A 22,662-nucleotide genomic window follows, 5' to 3' on the forward strand; every position below is an offset into this window, starting at 1 on the left:
CCTCTTTAAACACAGCACCTTCACCCCCTGCTGTTCCCACCCGCCTCAACACCGTTGGAAGGGAGGAGAACCAATTAAGGCGGGGGGTGGGGTGGAACGAGCAGCTGTCTACCCTTAGCAGGAGGGCTCCTGATTACATACCTCTCCTGCTGCTGCTGCTGCTGGCTGTCCAGCAGCAGACTGAAGGTGGCTGCTGCTGTGCACAGGTATATAAAGGCTCAGAGCCTATTATGACACGCGCAGCCAGCGTTCCATTGCCACATTCCATCTACTGCAGGCAGGATACCTGGCTGGCTGAATGTCGCTGAGAAGCTCACAGAGACCGCCATAAGCAACAGTTTAACAGAATGCCACAGACTAATCAACCAAACTTTTTGGGTTGGGTTCTCTTTTATAGTCTGCAGGCATTAAATGAAAGAAGTCAGTGTTCCAGCAGAAGGAGACAACGTTTCAGAAAAGGCATTGTAGCAAACCAAAAAAGAAATTTTAAGCGCAGCAGAGTAACCAGCGCACATACCTGTTAGCTCAGGTGAGTTTAAAAGGCTGCTGTTGATAACAAGGGCATTTGCTAAATAGATGGTGTGTGTGCAACAATATACTGAAAGGTCAATTATATTGTGCAGCTTATCTCACCACCTGTAGTTATTTAGGTGAAAGCTCCAAAATGCTTGCCTAATATGTCTGTTTATCCAAAAGGAAGTAAAAAGGGAGAGCTAGAAAGATAGCATTGCATCACATTACATGGCAATGCAATGCACAGTTGCTGAAGTTGAACCAAAATGAGCTTGTAATCTGGCTTCTGCAACTTTGAACATGAAAAATCCAATGAGGAGAAGAAAAGCAAAGCCAAAGAGTCCATCCCAAAATCCGACAAACAAGCAAAATGAACAAAAAACATTGAATTCAATTCTTTCTGATTTTAGAAACTGCATTAAAGAAGGGGTGCACCGGTCCTGGAGATACTGCAATACCAGGTCAATGCGTGGAGTGGACAGAGCAAGCTCTTTTTCCATCTCCCTGTTCTAAAAATCCATTTAATATATGGTCCCCAGATAGGGGACGTATCAGATATTAAACTGATAAGAACAGATTTTTTTTTTTTAATTTGGCTATCCCCTGCAGAGGGATAAAACCGTTTATTAAAACTTTAACAAATTACAAGCATAATTAAACAAATACCAAACGTTAAAAGACAAATGAAATTTACAAAACAAAAAAATACAAAGATTTTAAATAATTAGGTTCCTTTGGTCAACAAGCCATTTTTTGGAAATATGTACATTCTTCTTTTTGTCAATTAAATAATAAGTATACATTTCACATAAACATAAACTTAAAACATCATTCACTGATAAAACATCTTGTTTAAAAATAGCAATGTTGCGCGCTTTCCAGAGAGATGACTTGGCGCAGTTCACTGTCTTCCAAGCCATTGTGTACTGGTCCATTGTGGGGCATTCCATAAGTCCGTATAGCACAGTTTTATATGTAAAGTCCTTGAGGTCTGCCACCCTTTCCAGTAGGGGGAGCAGTCTTCTCCAGAAATCCTTTGCAAAATTACATGTCCATAATAGATGTTCCACCGTTTCCTCGTCTTGGCATCCGGTTCTTGGGCAGATGGCAGACCTCACAAATCCTCTTCTGTATTGGAATGCCCGGCAAGGAAGACAGCGGTGCATGCAACTCCAAGCCAGATCTCTCTGTTCATTAAAAAGATAAAAAACGTTAATCATTTTCCAGATAGACATAGATTTGTCATCATCATATCTGTCAACATTACATATTTCCTCACTTTTACGTATTTCTTTAATTAATTTCTTACTATTTCTTAATTCCTCTATTTTCTTAGTCCCTAAATTAAAATCGGACACTATTTTCCTTAAAATCTCATAATGCGTCGACAAATTAAAAGCATGGGGCACAGATATATTTACTTCATACCATCCAAACTTTCTCATAAAAAATCCTGTATTAAAACGCATAAAAAAGGACCAATAGTGATTCTTAAAAAGGGCATTAAAACAGTAAACGAACAGATGGATTAAAAGAAACCTATTAAAATCTGGAAAATCTTTACCACCTTTTACTTTTGATTTCATCACGATTTCTCTTTTCAGCTTTTCCATTTTTGAGTTCCAAAAGAAGGTAAAACAGGTTTTGGTTATCTTTTTTAAAACATTAACAGGCGGGGGGAAAACCATGCTAAGATACAATAAAAGAGGTAAAATCACCATCTTTAAAACCAATACTTTACCCTCCATTGTAAGTCTCCTCATGTTCCACATACATATTTTCGTATTTACTTTCTGTGTAACTGTTTCCCAACTATTATAACCATCATTATTTTCAGTGAATGATATACCTAAAATGGAAATGGATTCGGAGACATTAATTGGTACATCACGTAAAATCATCCCCCCAACACTTAAAATGTTACACTTATTAAAATTGATTTTAAAACCAGAAGCTAGGCAAAAGGATTGCACTTGATGGAGAGTGGCCGTAAGTGATGGTGCATCTGTACACAAGACCGCCACGTCATCCATGTAGCCTACAACCTTGGCCTCCAAACCACCGCTTCCAGGCAGAGGGACACCGCATATCTGTTTATTTTGGCGTATTGCACATAACATTGGTTCCAGTGCACAGATAAACAGTAGGGGGGACAGAGGGCATCCCTGTTTCACCCCTGACCGTAAAAATACCTCTTGTGTCTTAAAACCATTCACTAAAATCTTACTTGTACAATCCTTGTAAAATGCTTTAAGCGATAGTAAAAACCCTTCTGGTATGCCCATTTTCTCTAAAACTTTAAAAAGATAAAAGTGTGAGACACGGTCAAATGCTTTTTCAAAATCAATAGATAAAATCGCCATTTTCCCCTTTCTGTCTTTTACATCCTCAATACAGTCTTTCACTAAATTCAGATTGTCCCATATACTGCGCCCCGGCACCCCACACACTTGATTAGAATGAATAACTTTGCTGATGACTTCTTTTAGACGATTTGCACAAATTTTAGCCATTATTTTATAGTCACAATTTAAAAGTGTTATTGGTCTCCAGTTTTCTAATTTTGATTTATCACCTTTTTTGTATAGGAGGGAGACTTCACCTTTCTTCCAGGAATTTAATAAAACCTTATTATTAAAAACCTCAGTAAACAAATAAAACAAATCATCTTTTAAAATATCATAAAAACATACATAAAATTCTATTGGGATGCCATCAGGACCAGGGACCTTTCCAGTTTTAAAACTTTTAATAGTTTTTAACACTTCTTGTTCCGTTAAAACTTGGGATAAAAACTCTTGGGATGCGGGATCTAAAACAGCTGTTAGTCCTTGCAGCGAATCATCCATTAATTTATTATCTATATTTTTTCCATTAAAAAGATTAGAAAAAAAAACCTCAACTTTACCCAGCATATTTTTTATATTATTCTCACCATCTATATGGTCAATTATCACTTTTTCTTTTTTATTTTTCCTAAAAAAATATCTGGAACACTTTTCATTTTCTTCTATATGTTGTACTCTAGAACGAAAAATTATCTCTTTTCCTTTTTGTTCTAGCCATTTTGAAATCTCTTCTTTTAAGTTTGAAATATCAAGTTGTACATCTATCCCATTGTCTCTGAGCTTAAATAATGTTTGTAGGCGGGTATTTAAAATTCTATATTCTTCATATTTTTCTTTGGCTCTACATATACTCTTTTTAATAAAAAAGTCTTTTATTTTTACTTTCATTCTATCCCACCATACACTCATAGTCTCATTTGTTTTTTTCCCTTTTCTACATTTCCTATAAAACTCAATAAAATCTGATAAAATCTGCGGGTCGGTTAAAAGGGATACGTTCATTTTCCAGCTTTTCTTACCACATTTTTTGTTGTCATTTACTTTTATGGTAAAGGATAAAAGTTTATGGTCTGAAAATATATTAGCTAAAACTTCACATTTGGCAGGTATTGTTTTATCTGAACCAAAAATAAAATCAATCCTAGAGCTACAATTAGCATTGCTCCAAGTGAAACCGGCGTCCTCTGGGCTGTCACTATGACACTCTTTATATATGTCTATCAATTTAGCATCTTTGACTATATCATGTAGCATACCTGAGGTTTTATCGTAGTTCCTGCTTACAGAGCTGGAGCGCCGGTTTTCACCTTTTAAAACACAATTAAAATCCCCTGCTAAGATAAAAGGTTCAGAGTTATTAATAAATAATGGTAAAAGATCAAGCATTTCGGCTCTTTCATTTTTCTCTGGGGATCCATAAAAATTTAAAAACTGCCATCTAATACCATCAATAAAAGCTTTCACTAATAAAATACGACCTGGTAAAATTTCCTGAATAAAATCAATTAAAACGTTCCCTTTAAAAAGTATGGCTACACCCGCTGATCCTGCAGCATTCGATCCGGACCAGACAGATGGCCCACACTTCCACTCATCTTTATATTTTTGATATGACATTTCATGTGGGATATTACATTCTTGCAGAAAAAATACAGATGCAGTAAAACACGTAAAAAAATTAAAAAGAGCAGTTCTTCTCGTGTTAGATTTTATGCCTCTCACGTTGAGGGAAATACCTTTCAGTTCAGCCATCATTAGAAAATGTAGAAATTTTACTTAGGTAACTAAGAGCAACGGATTTTCCTGTCCGATGAACCTGATCAGACCACTGGGCTTGCGCCTCCCTCCTCATCTGATAGTATCGTCACGAGAGTCTCCGTGGAGGAGGAAAGATTACCACATTTATATAAACCCGACGCTACACTGGCATAGCTCGGAGGGCTGGCTGGCAGAACCCGCTGGGTCTCCATTGGCTGGCCATGCAGTTCCTCATCAGGTGGGTCCCCGAGGGGTTCCGCCGCCCCTGTTTGACCTGTAGAAGGTCGTCCTATAGGAGGAGGTTGCGCACAAGGCAGAGCCTCTGACTCTTCAGAGGCAGCAAGATCCCGGTCCCCACCTGTAGCAGCGGAGACCGAAACCCCTGAGGGTCCAGCGTCCACGTCCCCTTCTGGAGAAGTGTCCATCTGTTCACCTCCTGCTGCCTCCTCCGAACCACCCTTTTTCTTTTTCTTAGGACCCACCTTTATCCACTCAGCGCCCTCAGCACTAGGAGACCCAGACTGGGCATGGGCTTCTGTGTCGGCCTTTTGCCGGTCCCTTTTGACCTTACCAGTAGTGCCCTTCTGCTCCTTCTCAGCCCTCCTTTTGGACTCCCGCAGGTCCTGCAGCCAATTTTTGGGATTTGGTATTTTACCTGTCATAGACTCTGGAGACACTTCACTATTTGGTACGCCCTTATTGTCTCCAGAGGCTCCAGGTTGTTGTTCCTCCTCCTGAGGGGTGGTCTGATCTTTTGGTCCTTGGTCGGATGTCTTGGACTTCCCCTTTTGCTCATCTTCCCGAAATCTGTGAGGGCAAGAAAAATAAAAGTGACCTGGAGTCTGGCAAAAACTGCATTTCTTTTCCTTAGGGCATTCTTTTGTCTCATGTTCTTCACTAGCACAATTTCTACATGATACATGACAGTTTTCTTTTGAATGACCATAGCGCCCACAATTTCTGCAATATACTGGCATCCCAGAAAAGAAGAAATCCCCATTTGTTTGCCCAATTTTGAAACGGGCAGGGGGGAGCCGTATACCACCTGGTGTATTTGGATCTCTTGTACACTTCACAAGGAATTTCCACTTAGATGTCCATATGTTATATTCGTTTAATATCTTCCCAATACATTTAACACTTTTAAAATAAATTGCTAGAAATGACATTACTTCTGGAGCAGAAACAAAGGGCGAAAATATTTTTACAATAACCAGTCTTACCTCATCCAGGACGTGCTCAACAATTTGTATCCCTTTCAAAACAGGACTATTTTCAACTTTTTTTAACTTTTCTAGTACATCTCTAAAAATACCTTCTCCGGTGAATGTGATGTCATAGTCACCTCTTCTGGGATAATCCTGGATGGAGAGAATTTCATTCCTTTGTACGCCAAGAAGGTTCCTGAGCACGTCCTGGACTACATACCCTAATTTCCTCATATCCGAGCCACCCGCCGTGAAGTGAACTCGGATAGAGTTTTTTAGCCTCGCATAAAGAGGCACGAGGTTAGGGTCAACCTCCATGGAAAAACGCAACAAGGTTGCAAATTGCAGCCGCTTGCAATCTGCGCTCCCAGTGTTCTTGCAGCGAAAAACACCTGGAAGCTGGGGGATCGCAACTCATTACCCTGGGACTAAGCCCTCTCCCTAATAGCAGCAAGCAAGCTAAGTCCACCAAAGTGGACGATCCTGCCAGGCCAAGGAGAGGGGTACCCGAGTGCCCTTCAACCACAATCTCCTGCAATAAAGCACTTGATCTTAGCCAAAAGGCCGAGAAGCGATAACCAGAATTGGTTTCAAACTACGGAGCCACCCAAGGATCCTGAAAAGTCCATTTGTGGAGATGAGCTCCTGGACTCCCGTTAAGAAGACATGTTGTCAACCTCTAGATCCCTTACATGCCTGCACTTTTCGGCTTGCTGCTGCTGCAATCCACGCGTTTTAGATCTGCATAACTCCACCTCTTTAAACACAGCACCTTCACCCCCTGCTGTTCCCACCCGCCTCAACACCGTTGGAAGGGAGGAGAACCAATTAAGGCGGGGGGTGGGGTGGAACGAGCAGCTGTCTACCCTTAGCAGGAGGGCTCCTGATTACATACCTCTCCTGCTGCTGCTGCTGCTGGCTGTCCAGCAGCAGACTGAAGGTGGCTGCTGCTGTGCACAGGTATATAAAGGCTCAGAGCCTATTATGACACGCGCAGCCAGCGTTCCATTGCCACATTCCATCTACTGCAGGCAGGATACCTGGCTGGCTGAATGTCGCTGAGAAGCTCACAGAGACCGCCATAAGCAACAGTTTAACAGAATGCCACAGACTAATCAACCAAACTTTTTGGGTTGGGTTCTCTTTTATAGTCTGCAGGCATTAAATGAAAGAAGTCAGTGTTCCAGCAGAAGGAGACAACGTTTCAGAAAAGGCATTGTAGCAAACCAAAAAAGAAATTTTAAGCGCAGCAGAGTAACCAGCGCACATACCTGTTAGCTCAGGTGAGTTTAAAAGGCTGCTGTTGATAACAAGGGCATTTGCTAAATAGATGGTGTGTGTGCAACAATATACTGAAAGGTCAATTATATTGTGCAGCTTATCTCACCACCTGTAGTTATTTAGGTGAAAGCTCCAAAATGCTTGCCTAATATGTCTGTTTATCCAAAAGGAAGTAAAAAGGGAGAGCTAGAAAGATAGCATTGCATCACATTACATGGCAATGCAATGCACAGTTGCTGAAGTTGAACCAAAATGAGCTTGTAATCTGGCTTCTGCAACTTTGAACATGAAAAATCCAATGAGGAGAAGAAAAGCAAAGCCAAAGAGTCCATCCCAAAATCCGACAAACAAGCAAAATGAACAAAAAACATTGAATTCAATTCTTTCTGATTTTAGAAACTGCATTAAAGAAGGGGTGCACCGGTCCTGGAGATACTGCAATACCAGGTCAATGCGTGGAGTGGACAGAGCAAGCTCTTTTTCCATCTCCCTGTTCTAAAAATCCATTTAATATATGGTCCCCAGATAGGGGACGTATCAGATATTAAACTGATAAGAACAGATACTACACTTGATCTTAGCCAAAAGGCCGAGAAGCGATAACCAGAATTGGTTTCAAACTACGGAGCCACCCAAGGATCCTGAAAAGTCCATTTGTGGAGATGAGCTCCTGGACTCCCATTAAGAAGACATGTTGTCAACCTCTAGATCCCTTACATGCCTGCACTTTTCGGCTTGCTGCTGCTGCAATCCACGCGTTTTAGATCTGCATAACTCCACCTCTTTAAACACAGCACCTTCACCCCCTGCTGTTCCCACCCGCCTCAACACCGTTGGAAGGGAGGAGAACCAATTAAGGCGGGGGGTGGGGTGGAACGAGCAGCTGTCTACCCTTAGCAGGAGGGCTCCTGATTACATACCTCTCCTGCTGCTGCTGCTGCTGGCTGTCCAGCAGCAGACTGAAGGTGGCTGCTGCTGTGCACAGGTATATAAAGGCTCAGAGCCTATTATGACACGCGCAGCCAGCGTTCCATTGCCACATTCCATCTACTGCAGGCAGGATACCTGGCTGGCTGAATGTCGCTGAGAAGCTCACAGAGACCGCCATAAGCAACAGTTTAACAGAATGCCACAGACTAATCAACCAAACTTTTTGGGTTGGGTTCCCTTTTATAGTCTGCAGGCATTAAATGAAAGAAGTCAGTGTTCCAGCAGAAGGAGACAACGTTTCAGAAAAGGCATTGTAGCAAACCAAAAAAGAAATTTTAAGCGCAGCAGAGTAACCAGCGCACATACCTGTTAGCTCAGGTGAGTTTAAAAGGCTGCTGTTGATAACAAGGGCATTTGCTAAATAGATGGTGTGTGTGCAACAATATACTGAAAGGTCAATTATATTGTGCAGCTTATCTCACCACCTGTAGTTATTTAGGTGAAAGCTCCAAAATGCTTGCCTAATATGTCTGTTTATCCAAAAGGAAGTAAAAAGGGAGAGCTAGAAAGATAGCATTGCATCACATTACATGGCAATGCAATGCACAGTTGCTGAAGTTGAACCAAAATGAGCTTGTAATCTGGCTTCTGCAACTTTGAACATGAAAAATCCAATGAGGAGAAGAAAAGCAAAGCCAAAGAGTCCATCCCAAAATCCGACAAACAAGCAAAATGAACAAAAAACATTGAATTCAATTCTTTCTGATTTTAGAAACTGCATTAAAGAAGGGGTGCACCGGTCCTGGAGATACTGCAATACCAGGTCAATGCGTGGAGTGGACAGAGCAAGCTCTTTTTCCATCTCCCTGTTCTAAAAATCCATTTAATATATGGTCCCCAGATAGGGGACGTATCAGATATTAAACTGATAAGAACAGATACTACACTTGATCTTAGCCAAAAGGCCGAGAAGCGATAACCAGAATTGGTTTCAACTACGGAGCCACCCAAGGATCCTGAAAAGTCCATTTGTGGAGATGAGCTCCTGGACTCCCGTTAAGAAGACATGTTGTCAACCTCTAGATCCCTTACATGCCTGCACTTTTCGGCTTGCTGCTGCTGCAATCCACGCGTTTTAGATCTGCATAACTCCACCTCTTTAAACACAGCACCTTCACCCCCTGCTGTTCCCACCCGCCTCAACACCGTTGGAAGGGAGGAGAACCAATTAAGGCGGGGGGTGGGGTGGAACGAGCAGCTGTCTACCCTTAGCAGGAGGGCTCCTGATTACATACCTCTCCTGCTGCTGCTGCTGCTGGCTGTCCAGCAGCAGACTGAAGGTGGCTGCTGCTGTGCACAGGTATATAAAGGCTCAGAGCCTATTATGACACGCGCAGCCAGCGTTCCATTGCCACATTCCATCTACTGCAGGCAGGATACCTGGCTGGCTGAATGTCGCTGAGAAGCTCACAGAGACCGCCATAAGCAACAGTTTAACAGAATGCCACAGACTAATCAACCAAACTTTTTGGGTTGGGTTCTCTTTTATAGTCTGCAGGCATTAAATGAAAGAAGTCAGTGTTCCAGCAGAAGGAGACAACGTTTCAGAAAAGGCATTGTAGCAAACCAAAAAAGAAATTTTAAGCGCAGCAGAGTAACCAGCGCACATACCTGTTAGCTCAGGTGAGTTTAAAAGGCTGCTGTTGATAACAAGGGCATTTGCTAAATAGATGGTGTGTGTGCAACAATATACTGAAAGGTCAATTATATTGTGCAGCTTATCTCACCACCTGTAGTTATTTAGGTGAAAGCTCCAAAATGCTTGCCTAATATGTCTGTTTATCCAAAAGGAAGTAAAAAGGGAGAGCTAGAAAGATAGCATTGCATCACATTACATGGCAATGCAATGCACAGTTGCTGAAGTTGAACCAAAATGAGCTTGTAATCTGGCTTCTGCAACTTTGAACATGAAAAATCCAATGAGGAGAAGAAAAGCAAAGCCAAAGAGTCCATCCCAAAATCCGACAAACAAGCAAAATGAACAAAAAACATTGAATTCAATTCTTTCTGATTTTAGAAACTGCATTAAAGAAGGGGTGCACCGGTCCTGGAGATACTGCAATACCAGGTCAATGCGTGGAGTGGACAGAGCAAGCTCTTTTTCCATCTCCCTGTTCTAAAAATCCATTTAATATATGGTCCCCAGATAGGGGACGTATCAGATATTAAACTGATAAGAACAGATACTACACTTGATCTTAGCCAAAAGGCCGAGAAGCGATAACCAGAATTGGTTTCAAACTACGGAGCCACCCAAGGATCCTGAAAAGTCCATTTGTGGAGATGAGCTCCTGGACTCCCGTTAAGAAGACATGTTGTCAACCTCTAGATCCCTTACATGCCTGCACTTTTCGGCTTGCTGCTGCTGCAATCCACGCGTTTTAGATCTGCATAACTCCACCTCTTTAAACACAGCACCTTCACCCCCTGCTGTTCCCACCCGCCTCAACACCGTTGGAAGGGAGGAGAACCAATTAAGGCGGGGGGTGGGGTGGAACGAGCAGCTGTCTACCCTTAGCAGGAGGGCTCCTGATTACATACCTCTCCTGCTGCTGCTGCTGCTGGCTGTCCAGCAGCAGACTGAAGGTGGCTGCTGCTGTGCACAGGTATATAAAGGCTCAGAGCCTATTATGACACGCGCAGCCAGCGTTCCATTGCCACATTCCATCTACTGCAGGCAGGATACCTGGCTGGCTGAATGTCGCTGAGAAGCTCACAGAGACCGCCATAAGCAACAGTTTAACAGAATGCCACAGACTAATCAACCAAACTTTTTGGGTTGGGTTCTCTTTTATAGTCTGCAGGCATTAAATGAAAGAAGTCAGTGTTCCAGCAGAAGGAGACAACGTTTCAGAAAAGGCATTGTAGCAAACCAAAAAAGAAATTTTAAGCGCAGCAGAGTAACCAGCGCACATACCTGTTAGCTCAGGTGAGTTTAAAAGGCTGCTGTTGATAACAAGGGCATTTGCTAAATAGATGGTGTGTGTGCAACAATATACTGAAAGGTCAATTATATTGTGCAGCTTATCTCACCACCTGTAGTTATTTAGGTGAAAGCTCCAAAATGCTTGCCTAATATGTCTGTTTATCCAAAAGGAAGTAAAAAGGGAGAGCTAGAAAGATAGCATTGCATCACATTACATGGCAATGCAATGCACAGTTGCTGAAGTTGAACCAAAATGAGCTTGTAATCTGGCTTCTGCAACTTTGAACATGAAAAATCCAATGAGGAGAAGAAAAGCAAAGCCAAAGAGTCCATCCCAAAATCCGACAAACAAGCAAAATGAACAAAAAACATTGAATTCAATTCTTTCTGATTTTAGAAACTGCATTAAAGAAGGGGTGCACCGGTCCTGGAGATACTGCAGTACCAGGTCAATGCGTGGAGTGGACAGAGCAAGCTCTTTTTCCATCTCCCTGTTCTAAAAATCCATTTAATATATGGTCCCCAGATAGGGGACGTATCAGATATTAAACTGATAAGAACAGATACTACACTTGATCTTAGCCAAAAGGCCGAGAAGCGATAACCAGAATTGGTTTCAAACTACGGAGCCACCCAAGGATCCTGAAAAGTCCATTTGTGGAGATGAGCTCCTGGACTCCCGTTAAGAAGACATGTTGTCAACCTCTAGATCCCTTACATGCCTGCACTTTTCGGCTTGCTGCTGCTGCAATCCACGCGTTTTAGATCTGCATAACTCCACCTCTTTAAACACAGCACCTTCACCCCCTGCTGTTCCCACCCGCCTCAACACCGTTGGAAGGGAGGAGAACCAATTAAGGCGGGGGGTGGGGTGGAACGAGCAGCTGTCTACCCTTAGCAGGAGGGCTCCTGATTACATACCTCTCCTGCTGCTGCTGCTGGCTGTCCAGCAGCAGACTGAAGGTGGCTGCTGCTGTGCACAGGTATATAAAGGCTCAGAGCCTATTATGACACGCGCAGCCAGCGTTCCATTGCCACATTCCATCTACTGCAGGCAGGATACCTGGCTGGCTGAATGTCGCTGAGAAGCTCACAGAGACCGCCATAAGCAACAGTTTAACAGAATGCCACAGACTAATCAACCAAACTTTTTGGGTTGGGTTCTCTTTTATAGTCTGCAGGCATTAAATGAAAGAAGTCAGTGTTCCAGCAGAAGGAGACAACGTTTCAGAAAAGGCATTGTAGCAAACCAAAAAAGAAATTTTAAGCGCAGCAGAGTAACCAGCGCACATACCTGTTAGCTCAGGTGAGTTTAAAAGGCTGCTGTTGATAACAAGGGCATTTGCTAAATAGATGGTGTGTGTGCAACAATATACTGAAAGGTCAATTATATTGTGCAGCTTATCTCACCACCTGTAGTTATTTAGGTGAAAGCTCCAAAATGCTTGCCTAATATGTCTGTTTATCCAAAAGGAAGTAAAAAGGGAGAGCTAGAAAGATAGCATTGCATCACATTACATGGCAATGCAATGCACAGTTGCTGAAGTTGAACCAAAATGAGCTTGTAATCTGGCTTCTGCAACTTTGAACATGAAAAATCCAATGAGGAGAAGAAAAGCAAAGCCAAAGAGTCCATCCCAAAATCCGACAAACAAGCAAAATGAACAAAAAACATTGAATTCAATTCTTTCTGATTTTAGAAACTGCATTAAAGAAGGGGTGCACCGGTCCTGGAGATACTGCAATACCAGGTCAATGCGTGGAGTGGACAGAGCAAGCTCTTTTTCCATCTCCCTGTTCTAAAAATCCATTTAATATATGGTCCCCAGATAGGGGACGTATCAGATATTAAACTGATAAGAACAGATACTACACTTGATCTTAGCCAAAAGGCCGAGAAGCGATAACCAGAATTGGTTTCAAACTACGGAGCCACCCAAGGATCCTGAAAAGTCCATTTGTGGAGATGAGCTCCTGGACTCCCGTTAAGAAGACATGTTGTCAACCTCTAGATCCCTTACATGCCTGCACTTTTCGGCTTGCTGCTGCTGCAATCCACGCGTTTTAGATCTGCATAACTCCACCTCTTTAAACACAGCACCTTCACCCCCTGCTGTTCCCACCCGCCTCAACACCGTTGGAAGGGAGGAGAACCAATTAAGGCGGGGGGTGGGGTGGAACGAGCAGCTGTCTACCCTTAGCAGGAGGGCTCCTGATTACATACCTCTCCTGCTGCTGCTGCTGCTGGCTGTCCAGCAGCAGACTGAAGGTGGCTGCTGCTGTGCACAGGTATATAAAGGCTCAGAGCCTATTATGACACGCGCAGCCAGCGTTCCATTGCCACATTCCATCTACTGCAGGCAGGATACCTGGCTGGCTGAATGTCGCTGAGAAGCTCACAGAGACCGCCATAAGCAACAGTTTAACAGAATGCCACAGACTAATCAACCAAACTTTTTGGGTTGGGTTCTCTTTTATAGTCTGCAGGCATTAAATGAAAGAAGTCAGTGTTCCAGCAGAAGGAGACAACGTTTCAGAAAAGGCATTGTAGCAAACCAAAAAAGAAATTTTAAGCGCAGCAGAGTAACCAGCGCACATACCTGTTAGCTCAGGTGAGTTTAAAAGGCTGCTGTTGATAACAAGGGCATTTGCTAAATAGATGGTGTGTGTGCAACAATATACTGAAAGGTCAATTATATTGTGCAGCTTATCTCACCACCTGTAGTTATTTAGGTGAAAGCTCCAAAATGCTTGCCTAATATGTCTGTTTATCCAAAAGGAAGTAAAAAGGGAGAGCTAGAAAGATAGCATTGCATCACATTACATGGCAATGCAATGCACAGTTGCTGAAGTTGAACCAAAATGAGCTTGTAATCTGGCTTCTGCAACTTTGAACATGAAAAATCCAATGAGGAGAAGAAAAGCAAAGCCAAAGAGTCCATCCCAAAATCCGACAAACAAGCAAAATGAACAAAAAACATTGAATTCAATTCTTTCTGATTTTAGAAACTGCATTAAAGAAGGGGTGCACCGGTCCTGGAGATACTGCAATACCAGGTCAATGCGTGGAGTGGACAGAGCAAGCTCTTTTTCCATCTCCCTGTTCTAAAAATCCATTTAATATATGGTCCCCAGATAGGGGACGTATCAGATATTAAACTGATAAGAACAGATTTTTTTTTTTTTTTTTTTTTTTTTTTTTTTTAACCAAATCAGATAGGCCGGAGCATAAGCTCCATCAAATCGACTTACAAAAGCCTTTCATTGACACTTAGCCTTTCATCACACTTGGTATATAATCAAAAATAAAACCAAACCTTATCATCAGGTACATTATACACTACTAATTAAACTTTACCAAAAACCTCCACTTTTTAAACTTCCAGATCCCTTCAGCATCTATAATACTTCCACGTTCCTGATCCCAGAGGTATATTACATACATACGTGACAGAATCAATCTCAAACATTCATTAACTGACATTTTCTTCCTTTTAAAAACTAACAAATTCCTCGCATCCCACAAACTTTCAATTACACACACCACCAACAACCATAAAATCCTATCCTTAATTCTACTACATGCACCCATCCCAAACATAGCAAGTTTCCAATTAACATACTTTACACCCACCAATTCCTTGCAAAGTCCCCCTATACCCTTCCATACATCATATGCAAAATCACAATCCCATACCATATGTCTAACATGCTCTCTCAAACCACATCCATCCCTCGGGCATACCTCAGATTTAACTAAATCCCTCTTCTTTTGCACATCTCTAACAGGCAAAATGTCATGCAATATCATCCAAGCGATATCTCTCTGTCTGTTAGTCACACCATCTATACTTAATTTTCTCCACATCTCGGTTACTTCCTCCCCTCTCAACCCATTGATATTACATACCACCTCACGCTCACGCACCATCCTAATGACTTTCTTCTTTTGCCTAAAATCACTCATGTTAACGGACAACAAATCATACTTCCTTACAAATTTCTCAACACAACCATACCATACAGGACACTTAAAAGCAACAGGCACTCTAGCATCCCTTTTGACCCACTTTAAGCCATAAAGCATCCATCCAGCCGAATACTTCATCATATAAGCACACTTATTACTTTTCCCTAGAACCACCACCACCATTTTCACGTAACTAATCCCTAAAAAGAAATCAATATTTGGAAAATCCAAACCACCATTTACACATAACTTATAGACATATTCCCGTTTCAATTTCTCCATGCGACTTCCCCAAAGAAAATTAAAGATGAATTTCTCAGTTTTCCTAATTTTCTTAAAAGCAGCAGGATATACATTCGCAACAAACAACAAAATAGGCAAAATAACCGCCTTAATAATCAGAACTTTCCCAGTCAGAGTTAATTCTCTCATTCGCCAAAAATTCAACTTGCGCACCACTCTCACCCCACAATCTTCCCAACTCTCATTTCCTTTCAAATCATCATTAAACTTAATCCCAAGCACCTTTATTGCACCATCCTCACACCTCACACCATCCATCCGTACATTCCTCTCACCAAAACATTTAAAGGAACTCTTAGTCCAATTGACCTTAAAAGCTGAGACACTACAAAACAAACTTAATATCAACCTTGCCCTACTCATCGCAGCCATATTCCCACTCACAATCACTACATCATCCATGTAACCTAGAATTCTCACATCCTTTCCATTACTCCCAGGAATCATCACACCTCTCATAACCTTATCCTTCCTAACCATACACATCAACACTTCAATCACACTAATAAACAAAAAAGGGGACATAGGGCACCCCTGACGCACTCCTGATTTAATTCTCACTTTCTCACTCAACCACCCATTCACCAAAAATTCACTTGAAACATTACAATACAAACTCCTAACACAGTTTACAAAATTCCTGGAATAACCCATCTTAGACAAAACCTTAAACATAAAGCTATGTGACACACGGTCAAAAGCTTTTTCAAAATCAACCGAAAACAACAAACATTTCTGCTTACGACTCATACAATCCCCAATCACATCACGCAACAACACCAAATTTTCAGTCATACTTCTCCCAGGCACTGCACACACTTGATCTTCATCCACCACACCGCCAATCACTTCCCGCATCCGGCTAGCCAACAATTTACTAAACACCTTATAGTCTGCATTCAAAAGGGTGATTGGCCTCCAATTCCCCAAATCCTTTTTATCACCTTTCTTATGAACCAAAACCACCACCCCATCTCTCATAGATTCACTCAACATATTCTCCGTGAACATATACTGGCACACCTCCAATAAGTCATTTCCCATCGTGTCCCATTCCTTAACATATAACTCCACGGGCAGTCCATCCTTCCCAGGTGTTTTATTCTTACTCGCAGACATCACCACTTTTTTAACTTCATCCAACACAATTACATCATCCAATATTTCACGTTCATCCTCACCCAAACAACCTTCTAAACACCCCAAAGCATCAGTCAACATCCTATCATCAACCCATTTTTCCCCATACAACTCCTTATAAAACAACACCACCTCCTGCATCACATCCTTCCCACTCACACACACCCCATCACCATTCACCACCTCATCCATATCTACTTTCTTCCCAAAAACTTTTTTGAAAAAAAACCTTGTGCATTTCTCATTTTTCTCCAAATGTTCAATCTTAGAACGGTAAATAATTTCTTTCCCTTTACCCTCAATATATTTCTTAATCTCTTCTTTCACTTGACACATCAAAACATCCACATCCACTCCAATCATCCTTAACATCCTCAGCCACTCCAGTCTAGAGCTTAAATCATTAAATTTTGCTCTATTCATTGCTGCTTTCCTCCTGCCCCTTTTTCTAAAGAAAAAACCAATCTCACTCTTCATCCAGTCCCACCACTCAAGCACATTCCTGAAATCACTTTTTTTATCCCTCCACCTAACATACATTCGCCTAAAATCACGCATGATCCTATTATCTTCCAGCAAACGCACATTAAGTTTCCACACGCCACCACCATATACAAAGGAAATCTTACCTTCTAGACGTGCCCTCAAACACACATGGTCAGAGAAGGGAACATCTTCCTGCTGGAAATTCCTACAAATAACATTTTGTGAAGAAAAGAAGATACGGTCTATTCTAGACTCTATGCCTCCCCTGTCGGCCTTATAGGTCGCAGGAGGTGGATTACCTAAAAAAACTTCCGCAGCATCCTGTAAGGAAAAATCCGCCACAAGACTCTTGAGTCTTTTACCTGTAACATCCATCTTATCCCCCTCCGTCACACAATTGAAATCTCCAACAAAAATTATTGGCATTTTGCCAGATAAAAAAAAACATAATTTCTCAAAAATTTCCAGCCTCTCCCCTTTATCTATTGGTGCATACATATTTACCACCCTAACCCTCCACCCCCTACAATTTAACTCACATATTACACACCTCCCCGCCTCCACCACCATGTAACTTTCTATCTTAACACTATAACCCTTCACCAAAACACCTACCCCACAATTTTTATTACATACAGAACCAGACCACACACTTTGACCTAAAGGCCATGCATTTTCACTTAAGGGATCGGAGATCCCACACTCCTGGACACAGTATACGTCCGCATCCAAGTTGCTCAAGTAGTCCAAAATTGCCACTCTTCTCGACTCAGATTTAATCAGCCTAACATTTAGCGACAAGATGCTGAGAGCAACTTGGGCACCCATCTATTAATTTGATGTGGCAGGTCACGACAACATGCCCACCTGTACATCATCCTAACCCTTCTGGGGGTAGGACGCTGGACGTGCAGATATCGTAGTTTGTGCCTTCCCCCAAAAAAGACACATCTTGGGGATCGGATGCAGTAGGGTACACCCGGGCTGGACTCACACTGCAGTCACTTAAAGGGGAAAAGGATGGCTCAGTTTTCTTCTTTTTCTTCACTGAAGCGCCTCCATCTTCATCTGAACTATAATCCCGCCGCTGGGGGTCAAAGTCCCCCTGACCTCCCTCCTCCTCAAGGTCAGAAACGACATCGCTCCAGGCCACATGCGGTGTTCTGGTCAGATCAGACTCCTCTTCCCCCTGCAATGTAACCATCATGTCTGGAATTTCAGCCTCCAGATCCTCCACCGGGGCCACTTCCATGCCTATACGATCATCAGTTATCGTCTCAGACTCACTGACATCTGAAGCCACAGACGCGGCCCTCTGCACCGGTGGCTCAGGTGCCAGCTCCATATTTCCTCTTACATTCACACGAACCAGTTCTGGAAAAGCAACCCGAGCCTCCTCCTCATCCAGGAAAGCCAGAGTAGATATCGGAGCAGTCGGAGTTGGAGCAGTCGGAGTTGTAGCTGTGGGTGCAGGAGATTCATTTCTTCTCCTTCCCCTTCCCGCTGCCCCCGCATATGAACCAGGATGGAATATACAGTCTCTGAAGGCATGCCCCTTCTCTCCGCAGAGGTTACAGACTATTTCATTTTTGCAATTATTGGAAGAATGACCCACCTCATTGCACTTCCTGCAAATAATCTGTCTGATGTCGCATGCTTCCTGAGTATGGCCATACCTCCTACAATGACGACAAAACCTGGGCGCATTGGGGAAGAACAGGTAACCCCGCTCACTCCCAATGGAAAAATTTGATGGAGGATAATGTATACCCCCTGGTTCATCAGGACTTTCCCGGAACTTGACCATGAAACGATATTTACCGGTCCATAGTTCCTCCTCATTCATGACTTTTACTGCCACCTTGGTAATATAGCAGTGCCTATTTAGAAAGGCATAAATCAAAGCCAAGTCCACATGTGGGTTGTACATGAAAACAGTCAGAGGTACCTCTTTGGAGCAATACAAGATGACAAAAGTCAGCCCATCCAAATATTGATTGTCCAGATTCTTTTTCAAACAATCATAGAAATTGTTGCAAACAGCCATAGAAGTAAATACAAGATTATACTTGCTTTTGAATTGCTGGAGGCACAAGATTTCTTCCTTCTTCACTTCAAGGAGTCCAAACAAAATCTCCTTCACCACGAAGCTGAGGGTAAAGATTCCTTCTTTGCCTTCTTCCACATCAATCTGGATTCCAAACTTCACTCGAGCCTCACCGGGCCCAGCGTATCGAATGCGTCCCATTATCGCTAGTCGTGTCTACTGGCCAACTCCTTATAGCAGCAAGTGGCTTAAGCCATAAAATGGCGATGCCACAGGGCCAAGAGTTAACGCACAGACAGCCAAATGACTAGACCCATTACAGATCTGAGCCAAAAGGCCGAGAAGCGATAACCAGAATTGGTTTCAAACTACGGAGCCACCCAAGGATCCTGAAAAGTCCATTTGTGGAGATGAGCTCCTGGACTCCCGTTAAGAAGACATGTTGTCAACCTCTAGATCCCTTACATGCCTGCACTTTTCGGCTTGCTGCTGCTGCAATCCACGCGTTTTAGATCTGCATAACTCCACCTCTTTAAACACAGCACCTTCACCCCCTGCTGTTCCCACCCGCCTCAACACCGTTGGAAGGGAGGAGAACCAATTAAGGCGGGGGGTGGGGTGGAACGAGCAGCTGTCTACCCTTAGCAGGAGGGCTCCTGATTACATACCTCTCCTGCTGCTGCTGCTGCTGGCTGTCCAGCAGCAGACTGAAGGTGGCTGCTGCTGTGCACAGGTATATAAAGGCTCAGAGCCTATTATGACACGCGCAGCCAGCGTTCCATTGCCACATTCCATCTACTGCAGGCAGGATACCTGGCTGGCTGAATGTCGCTGAGAAGCTCACAGAGACCGCCATAAGCAACAGTTTAACAGAATGCCACAGACTAATCAACCAAACTTTTTGGGTTGGGTTCTCTTTTATAGTCTGCAGGCATTAAATGAAAGAAGTCAGTGTTCCAGCAGAAGGAGACAACGTTTCAGAAAAGGCATTGTAGCAAACCAAAAGAGAAATTTTAAGCGCAGCAGAGTAACCAGCGCACATACCTGTTAGCTCAGGTGAGTTTAAAAGGCTGCTGTTGATAACAAGGGCATTTGCTAAATAGATGGTGTGTGTGCAACAATATACTGAAAGGTCAATTATATTGTGCAGCTTATCTCACCACCTGTAGTTATTTAGGTGAAAGCTCCAAAATGCTTGCCTAATATGTCTGTTTATCCAAAAGGAAGTAAAAAGGGAGAGCTAGAAAGATAGCATTGCATCACATTACATGGCAATGCAATGCACAGTTGCTGAAGTTGAACCAAAATGAGCTTGTAATCTGGCTTCTGCAACTTTGAACATGAAAAATCCAATGAGGAGAAGAAAAGCAAAGCCAAAGAGTCCATCCCAAAATCCGACAAACAAGCAAAATGAACAAAAAACATTGAATTCAATTCTTTCTGATTTTAGAAACTGCATTAAAGAAGGGGTGCACCGGTCCTGGAGATACTGCAATACCAGGTCAATGCGTGGAGTGGACAGAGCAAGCTCTTTTTCCATCTCCCTGTTCTAAAAATCCATTTAATATATGGTCCCCAGATAGGGGACGTATCAGATATTAAACTGATAAGAACAGATACTACACTTGATCTTAGCCAAAAGGCCGAGAAGCGATAACCAGAATTGGTTTCAAACTACGGAGCCACCCAAGGATCCTGAAAAGTCCATTTGTGGAGATGAGCTCCTGGACTCCCGTTAAGAAGACATGTTGTCAACCTCTAGATCCCTTACATGCCTGCACTTTTCGGCTTGCTGCTGCTGCAATCCACGCGTTTTAGATCTGCATAACTCCACCTCTTTAAACACAGCACCTTCACCCCCTGCTGTTCCCACCCGCCTCAACACCGTTGGAAGGGAGGAGAACCAATTAAGGCGGGGGGTGGGGTGGAACGAGCAGCTGTCTACCCTTAGCAGGAGGGCTCCTGATTACATACCTCTCCTGCTGCTGCTGCTGCTGGCTGTCCAGCAGCAGACTGAAGGTGGCTGCTGCTGTGCACAGGTATATAAAGGCTCAGAGCCTATTATGACACGCGCAGCCAGCGTTCCATTGCCACATTCCATCTACTGCAGGCAGGATACCTGGCTGGCTGAATGTCGCTGAGAAGCTCACAGAGACCGCCATAAGCAACAGTTTAACAGAATGCCACAGACTAATCAACCAAACTTTTTGGGTTGGGTTCTCTTTTATAGTCTGCAGGCATTAAATGAAAGAAGTCAGTGTTCCAGCAGAAGGAGACAACGTTTCAGAAAAGGCATTGTAGCAAACCAAAAAAGAAATTTTAAGCGCAGCAGAGTAACCAGCGCACATACCTGTTAGCTCAGGTGAGTTTAAAAGGCTGCTGTTGATAACAAGGGCATTTGCTAAATAGATGGTGTGTGTGCAACAATATACTGAAAGGTCAATTATATTGTGCAGCTTATCTCACCACCTGTAGTTATTTAGGTGAAAGCTCCAAAATGCTTGCCTAATATGTCTGTTTATCCAAAAGGAAGTAAAAAGGGAGAGCTAGAAAGATAGCATTGCATCACATTACATGGCAATGCAATGCACAGTTGCTGAAGTTGAACCAAAATGAGCTTGTAATCTGGCTTCTGCAACTTTGAACATGAAAAATCCAATGAGGAGAAGAAAAGCAAAGCCAAAGAGTCCATCCCAAAATCCGACAAACAAGCAAAATGAACAAAAAACATTGAATTCAATTCTTTCTGATTTTAGAAACTGCATTAAAGAAGGGGTGCACCGGTCCTGGAGATACTGCAATACCAGGTCAATGCGTGGAGTGGACAGAGCAAGCTCTTTTTCCATCTCCCTGTTCTAAAAATCCATTTAATATATGGTCCCCAGATAGGGGACGTATCAGATATTAAACTGATAAGAACAGATACTACACTTGATCTTAGCCAAAAGGCCGAGAAGCGATAACCAGAATTGGTTTCAAACTACGGAGCCACCCAAGGATCCTGAAAAGTCCATTTGTGGAGATGAGCTCCTGGACTCCCGTTAAGAAGACATGTTGTCAACCTCTAGATCCCTTACATGCCTGCACTTTTCGGCTTGCTGCTGCTGCAATCCACGCGTTTTAGATCTGCATAACTCCACCTCTTTAAACACAGCACCTTCACCCCCTGCTGTTCCCACCCGCCTCAACACCGTTGGAAGGGAGGAGAACCAATTAAGGCGGGGGGTGGGGTGGAACGAGCAGCTGTCTACCCTTAGCAGGAGGGCTCCTGATTACATACCTCTCCTGCTGCTGCTGCTGCTGGCTGTCCAGCAGCAGACTGAAGGTGGCTGCTGCTGTGCACAGGTATATAAAGGCTCAGAGCCTATTATGACACGCGCAGCCAGCGTTCCATTGCCACATTCCATCTACTGCAGGCAGGATACCTGGCTGGCTGAATGTCGCTGAGAAGCTCACAGAGACCGCCATAAGCAACAGTTTAACAGAATGCCACAGACTAATCAACCAAACTTTTTGGGTTGGGTTCTCTTTTATAGTCTGCAGGCATTAAATGAAAGAAGTCAGTGTTCCAGCAGAAGGAGACAACGTTTCAGAAAAGGCATTGTAGCAAACCAAAAAATAAATTTTAAGCGCAGCAGAGTAACCAGCGCACATACCTGTTAGCTCAGGTGAGTTTAAAAGGCTGCTGTTGA

At 42.9% G+C, this 22,662-nt stretch overlaps 9 non-coding genes across 9 annotated transcripts; all 9 read right to left on the reverse strand.

The window, feature by feature from the left end:
* Positions 1-937: 937 nt before the first annotated feature.
* Positions 938-1,128, reverse strand: LOC141240504 (U2 spliceosomal RNA). The gene has a single exon (XR_012305743.1). It is a non-coding gene; the product is annotated as a U2 spliceosomal RNA (small nuclear RNA).
* A 6,390-nt stretch (positions 1,129-7,518) lies between these two features.
* On the reverse strand, positions 7,519-7,709 carry LOC141240384 (U2 spliceosomal RNA). The gene has a single exon (XR_012305634.1). It is a non-coding gene; the product is annotated as a U2 spliceosomal RNA (small nuclear RNA).
* A 1,115-nt stretch (positions 7,710-8,824) lies between these two features.
* On the reverse strand, positions 8,825-9,015 carry LOC141240385 (U2 spliceosomal RNA). The gene has a single exon (XR_012305635.1). It is a non-coding gene; the product is annotated as a U2 spliceosomal RNA (small nuclear RNA).
* A 1,114-nt stretch (positions 9,016-10,129) lies between these two features.
* LOC141240386 (U2 spliceosomal RNA) lies at positions 10,130-10,320 on the reverse strand. The gene has a single exon (XR_012305636.1). It is a non-coding gene; the product is annotated as a U2 spliceosomal RNA (small nuclear RNA).
* A 1,115-nt stretch (positions 10,321-11,435) lies between these two features.
* LOC141240442 (U2 spliceosomal RNA) lies at positions 11,436-11,626 on the reverse strand. Its single transcript, XR_012305690.1, has one exon. It is a non-coding gene; the product is annotated as a U2 spliceosomal RNA (small nuclear RNA).
* A 1,112-nt stretch (positions 11,627-12,738) lies between these two features.
* LOC141240389 (U2 spliceosomal RNA) lies at positions 12,739-12,929 on the reverse strand. Its single transcript, XR_012305638.1, has one exon. It is a non-coding gene; the product is annotated as a U2 spliceosomal RNA (small nuclear RNA).
* A 1,115-nt stretch (positions 12,930-14,044) lies between these two features.
* On the reverse strand, positions 14,045-14,242 carry LOC141240513 (U2 spliceosomal RNA). The gene has a single exon (XR_012305750.1). It is a non-coding gene; the product is annotated as a U2 spliceosomal RNA (small nuclear RNA).
* Positions 14,243-20,434: 6,192 nt separating this feature from the next.
* LOC141240390 (U2 spliceosomal RNA) lies at positions 20,435-20,625 on the reverse strand. The gene has a single exon (XR_012305639.1). It is a non-coding gene; the product is annotated as a U2 spliceosomal RNA (small nuclear RNA).
* Positions 20,626-21,740: 1,115 nt separating this feature from the next.
* LOC141240391 (U2 spliceosomal RNA) lies at positions 21,741-21,931 on the reverse strand. Its single transcript, XR_012305640.1, has one exon. It is a non-coding gene; the product is annotated as a U2 spliceosomal RNA (small nuclear RNA).
* Positions 21,932-22,662: the final 731 nt, after the last annotated feature.

Source organism: Phyllobates terribilis, unplaced genomic scaffold, assembly GCF_046119375.1.
Source record: "Phyllobates terribilis strain yellow unplaced genomic scaffold, ASM4611937v1 Scaffold_853__1_contigs__length_604787, whole genome shotgun sequence".
NCBI classification, from domain to species: Eukaryota; Metazoa; Chordata; class Amphibia; order Anura; family Dendrobatidae; genus Phyllobates; species Phyllobates terribilis.